General features: G+C 32.9%; 1 pseudogene; it reads right to left on the bottom strand.

The window, feature by feature from the left end:
• Window positions 1–3,178: 3,178 nt before the first annotated feature.
• LOC138841669 (U6 spliceosomal RNA) lies at window positions 3,179–3,272 on the bottom strand (annotated as a pseudogene).
• Between the last annotated feature and the right edge of the window lie 2,693 nt (window positions 3,273–5,965).

Here is a 5,965-nt window from a genome sequence, read left to right as displayed (position 1 = left end):
AATTTAAATAAAAGCTCATGTTCGAGACTGGTCCACCCAGACTGGGGTCTTTATTTTGAGGCTTCAGACCTGTGTTTTGTTTATAACCATTCCTGTTTTACACCCCTTCCTTTGTGCACCTATGCCTTATTGAGCTGGCACCAGGCCAAGGCTTTGAATTTGACTCCCCTCCTGCCTTAATCCCTCCATTTCTCCAGCTACAACTCATTTCACATGCTATCTCTGTCTTTACATTAGTTGTTTTCTTACTAATCCCCACCAGAAAACTCTTATATTCATGTAAATCCCACCATAAATAACCTAGTGAAAGGAGTGTTTATTATTTGCTGAGGCTCTCATCTGTGGTTTTGCTCCCAAATAAATCTGTGCTACACGATCTCATTTTTCTTCATGGCTTTTCAGTCTGACAACTGATTGATTTGGTTTGATGTAATCCCACTTATCCAGACTTACTTTGGAAGTTTGACCAAGGAGCCGTCATGTTTCTCCTAACTCTTCCTGTAACAATCTCAAGGTATCTGGAATTACATGGAGGTCTTTGATCCATTTGGAATCGATTCTGATACACTGATATATATAAGGATCTAAATTCGGTTTTCTGTATACTGCCAATTCTACCAGCACAATTTTTTTTTCTTCCATCCTGTGTGTCTGGCTTCCTTGTCAAAGATTATTTACCTATAGGAGTGGATTCATTTCTGGATCTTCAATTCTGTTGTATTGTTGGAATTCTGTGCTTCCATTGGAAAGAATGCCATTACTCCATTCCTAAACAAAAGGAAAGAATGGAAAAAAATGATATTAAGTGAAATAAGCCAGATCTAATTAAATATATGCTGCACGGTTGTCTTCATTTGTAATAACTAGATATGTCTATAAATCTACAAGTTAATCGAATAGTTAGTAAAAGACATACAATTACACTTGGATATGATTAACTAAGAGCACTCTAAGCATTCACATGGCAGGAACAAGGGAAACTATTCTTAGGAGAGGATCACAATGTCTCCATACCTATGTGCATATGACCATATAAATATCGCTTATTGCAATGAATTCTAAGAATCAATCATACATGTGAAATGCATCTATCTGTATATAATTTTAAAAGATGTCATGAAAATAACCAACTTCTCTGTAAACTCAAAAGCAAAATTCTAAGTTTAGAAGATAAAATTGAAGAATGCTTTCAGCACATAAACTTAAACACATAGGGAAAAATGTGGGAGAGAAAAGATAAGATGAAAAGTAGAATAGGTAACTATTGAAGAATTCATAAACTATTTCCAAAAGTATACAAGAGAGCTGGGGTACATCTCACTTGTAGGACTAGACTAATATATACAAAGCCATAGGTTCAATCCCCATGAGTTAATAAATAGTAGTAATGCAATAATTACCTGAAATCAATGCTTTCATATTAGAGAGGCCTGAATCCTAAAACAGTAAATAAATTATTCTCAATGGTTGTATCCAATGACAAGTAACTACAAGAATGAAGAGTAAATATTTTCTTTTTCTAGCCTTTCCTTTCCTTTTCTGGTTTATTCTTTTCTTTTTTCCTTTGACACTACTGGTGCTTGAAGTTGCTAATGCTCTAATCACTTTAGATTATTTTTCAGGCTAGGCCTACCTTGAGGAATGATAGCTTACCAATGGCTTCCACAAACGTGAGATAACAGGGAAATTTCATTATATCCAGCTTTCTTTGTTTTTGTAGTTTCTCATGAATTTTTATTTTTTAGAACTGGCCTTGATATCAGTCTTCTAAATCTCTGCCTTCTAATTAGCAAAGTACATTTCATCTCAAGCTTGGACCCACACTATATTTCAGTTTAACCATTCAATATTGACTTCAGTTCAACCAGCGTGAACTATTGGGGAAATATATGGACACCTCACTCCCACTGACAGGCAGTTCTAATGAAGATGAGGAACGAGATGAATACGTGAGGAATGGTATCAGTTGCCAAAAAAGAGAATGGAATAGGATCCAAACAATTTCTTCTTTGGGCTGCCGAAAATAATCGGCTTACTACAGTTGCAAGACTACTTTTCAAAAAGGCCACTCATGTGAATACTAGGGATCAAGATGAGTATACCCCTCTTCATCGGGAAGCCTACTGTGGACACTTAGACATTATCCATGAGTTGGTGGCACAAGAGGCAGATATTCATGCAATAATTGTGGATGGCTCAACACCCCTGCACAATGCTTATACGTGGAATAATACCAGAGTGTCTTCTTTCTTACTGCATCATGATGCAGATACCAATGCCCAAACGTAAGGCCTCTTGACTTCTTGCATCTTGCTGCTGGGAATATAGATAGCAAAGATATGCTGGATCACCTTCTGTTGACCCGTTATCTCAAACCAGGTCTAAAGAACAACTAGGAAGAAAATGTATTTGATATTGCCAAAAGGATAAGTATGTATCACTACCTCTTTGAAGTTGTGGAAGGCTGTACAAACTTTTCCTAAGTCATAATGGTTCTGTTAAGCTTTGCAAATTTCAATGTGCCAGTCCATTCTTTGGTCCGTACAAAATATTTTCACAGTACAAATTAACAGCAATATCTTACTGTAAAAATTCATGTATTCCATCGTATTATTCCAACTCAATTGCCTGACTTTTATGTCAAAATGTATTCAAGAGTTTTTGTATACATTTATAATAATTTCTGCAGTTTGTGATTTTTTAAATCAGAAATAATTTTAACTTATCTGTTGAAATGAGCAGTACAGAAACTAAAGGTATTTCTAGTGCTTGTCTGAGAAAAGTATATTTTAAAATATTCTATATTCTGTTGTTTGTACAATTTCCATAATCTATTCCATTCTCTCCTAGATATAATACATTGAATTCTACATCGTTTTATAATATATAGGTTCATTAATAAATGTGTACTTTAAGATTGCATTCCATATAGAAACAGTTTAAGATTCCTTTTTTCCTAGGTCCTTATACTATTTTATTTCTTTGGGATAAAATGACAATGTTATCTAATTTAAAGAGTTTTGTAAAGTTTATGCTATTTAAAGGCCTCCCTAAGGTGAAAACTTAATATACTGATGTCAAACTTACTTTCAATTCTATGAATTATATGTATGGTTACACTCGTATTTTTGTAATCAAATTTTTAATAACTTTTTTCAATTCTTGCATCTAAAGAATGAAAAAATTGGACTACTTCACAAATTTTCATATCATCCTGTATTTCATATCATCTCTGTATTGTTGTAATTTTGGTATACGTGCTGCTGAAGCATGTAGTATCTTCTAAATTTAAACAGTTAATGATGCAATCTTTAAATAGGCATATATCTTTGGTTGCCTATTTGTAACAAGGAAACCTTATTGTTCCTAACAATGCTATTGATCTTATTTTCCTAAAATTCTATGTATAGTGGAAAAAATTTATATTGTTCGGTCTATTGCTCACATTTGCAATTTTTGTGTCAATGAATTTTTTTTCATTTTAAATTTGATCATACTTTGAAGCATTTATAGCCAGGTCCAAAGATGATGGCTTTTTCAAATACTTATTTATCCAACTGAGTTAGCTTTGTGGAGCTAATGGATTCAAAGTAAGCCTTGCTTAAGGGCTACTTAAAAAATTCTGCTGCATAAAATTTCCGAAATGAGATCTTACTGGTACAAATGTCTACCTGACCATTTAGTCTTCTTCCATGTAGCAACAGACCAACCAGAATATCTATCCCTGACAGCATAGATTGCCTTACTGAAACAAAACTATTATTAGTTACAAGGGATCATAGAGAGATGAACAATTCAGACAGAACTGTTCAGAATAGAAGGTATTTTATCAAAATACAATTATTTATTATTCCTACCATTTCAAGAGTAGCTAAACCAAGGAGAAAAAATTGTTCATATGCATGATTACCTAATGTCCTGGCCTGTCAACCATCCAACCAGGCAGGAACTTACACTACTGCCTTTCTATCAGCAAATATTCCCATAGCTCCAGGATAAGTCCATATGTTTCTCCTCGTTAGTAGGTCTTAAATTGGTAATGTTTTAATCAGAGTTTTTCCTCGTGCGTCCAGGTTGTAAATCTGCAAATGGTAAAGCTTTAGTTCTAACTCCACCAAACACTGAGGTAGAAATAATGGAATAAAACTTTAAAACAGAGTTGCCTTTGATACCCTAACCACAACAGAACAATGCAAAACATGTGCCATTTTTATTATATTATATATAGTTATAAATTTTATATTTATATGTGCTGATTTTATATTTCACATAGTGAAACTTACTAAAAAAATTGATAATTTGACAAAAAATTATATTTATTTATTCCAATAAATAGATGGGAATATAAATAATTAGGTTTAGAATATATATTAGAATATAAAAAGTATCAATGCAATGTCTTTCATACAAACTTGTGATACCTTCAAAATGCTCTTGGTCTTCTGAATTCACATGGTAAAAAAACAATTTCGTTTTCCTCTAATCTATAAAGTATTTTACTCTGCTGCTCAGTTATTATGTTAACTCGCTGGTCCTAAAGAATTTTTCTCCATATTTCTTAAGCATTCCAATTGATCATACCCAAATTTTGCTGATATGATATCTACAAGATATTTTTTCTGCAGGACCCACAGTTCCTAGGATCCCAGATCCGAGTTACCTGCATCATCAAATAACAGAGACAAGACTTCTCACCTAGGCCCATGCAACATGCCAACAGAAAGTAATTGAAGACCCATCTCAATTTCTCATTTCCTATAATATTTCAGGGCCCGAATTCTTTGAGAAACAGGAATTTGCAGTAAGCAATTGTGAAATGCAATGCAACTTAAAATAAAAGATGATATCACAAAATCTGAGAGAAAGTACTGTAGTTCTAACTTTCAATTTACAGATGACCAGTCCATATGAGTGAATGAGATCAAAAATGTCACAAGATTATTTTTATACCACTCTCCTAATGATTAATGAAAGATTTCAGTCCAGCACAAGTAGGAAAAAAAAGTAGATCCTGGAAGGATAGATCCATAATTGGTCTACCAAGATCAGGAAAACTTGACTTAGAGGTCAAATGTAATTCAGAAAAACATTAATTGAGAAGATCCTTAGTGCTTCAAAACAATGATACTTCACTAAAACTTGGTTCGGTAGTATAAAAATGTCATCATTCTCAAAACAATGATAACCTACATTTCATCTCCTGAAAGTATATTCTTTTTCAAATATACTTTTAAAAATCACATTCACCTAAATAACATTTGACAAGTAGATTATACTTAGTGGCATTACAAGGTTTTCAAGTGTAGGGAGCAAGTTACAATAGAGTTGATTTATTTACCCAGAACTAATGCCAAACAGGTTCAACTATTCATTAACGTATAGCAATAGTTCCGCCCACCATTTGTGTTTTAGTAGGTGCCTTCCAGAATTGTGTTAAATAGATCAGCCTCCTATATTTAAAACCCAAATGTTATCTAATACAGTAAATTTCATCACTTAGTAAGGTACATTTGAAAAAGTCACAAATAGTTGCCTCATCATATGTTGTTTTATGTTTTCCCTATCTGTCTAACATAGTAAGAAATATGACTTTGTCTTGAATATGGGTATTCATCAGAGATGTGACAAACATAATATCTGTCTTCTATTTCCATCATATTCCTCGATAGTAGTAAATCTTATTTTTCTTCATTTTCCAAAACTTATATGTAGTAGAAAATATTATCCCATGCAAAACAAAATAATAACAAACCATTGTACAAAGCTATTTATAAAAATTGGTAATTAGGAATAAACTCTGAGCCATTTTAAAACTTTCTTTTTGACTAAAGATTAATCTTCCAAATGGATGAGAATAAAACCATGTCTAGGTCCTTCACATCTATATCTTGCAAATTATTATTGCAGATGAATGAATTTTAGAAATATTAGCTGACATCAGTTCAAATATATGCAGGATTGAAAC

This window comes from Dipodomys merriami, unplaced genomic scaffold, assembly GCF_024711535.1.
Source record: "Dipodomys merriami isolate MVZ:Mamm:240054 unplaced genomic scaffold, mDipMer1.0.p SCAF_3253, whole genome shotgun sequence".
NCBI lineage: Eukaryota > Metazoa > Chordata > Mammalia > Rodentia > Heteromyidae > Dipodomys > Dipodomys merriami.
The sequence above is the reverse complement of the archived record's forward strand: the minus strand, read 5'-3'. Positions and strand labels throughout refer to the sequence as shown.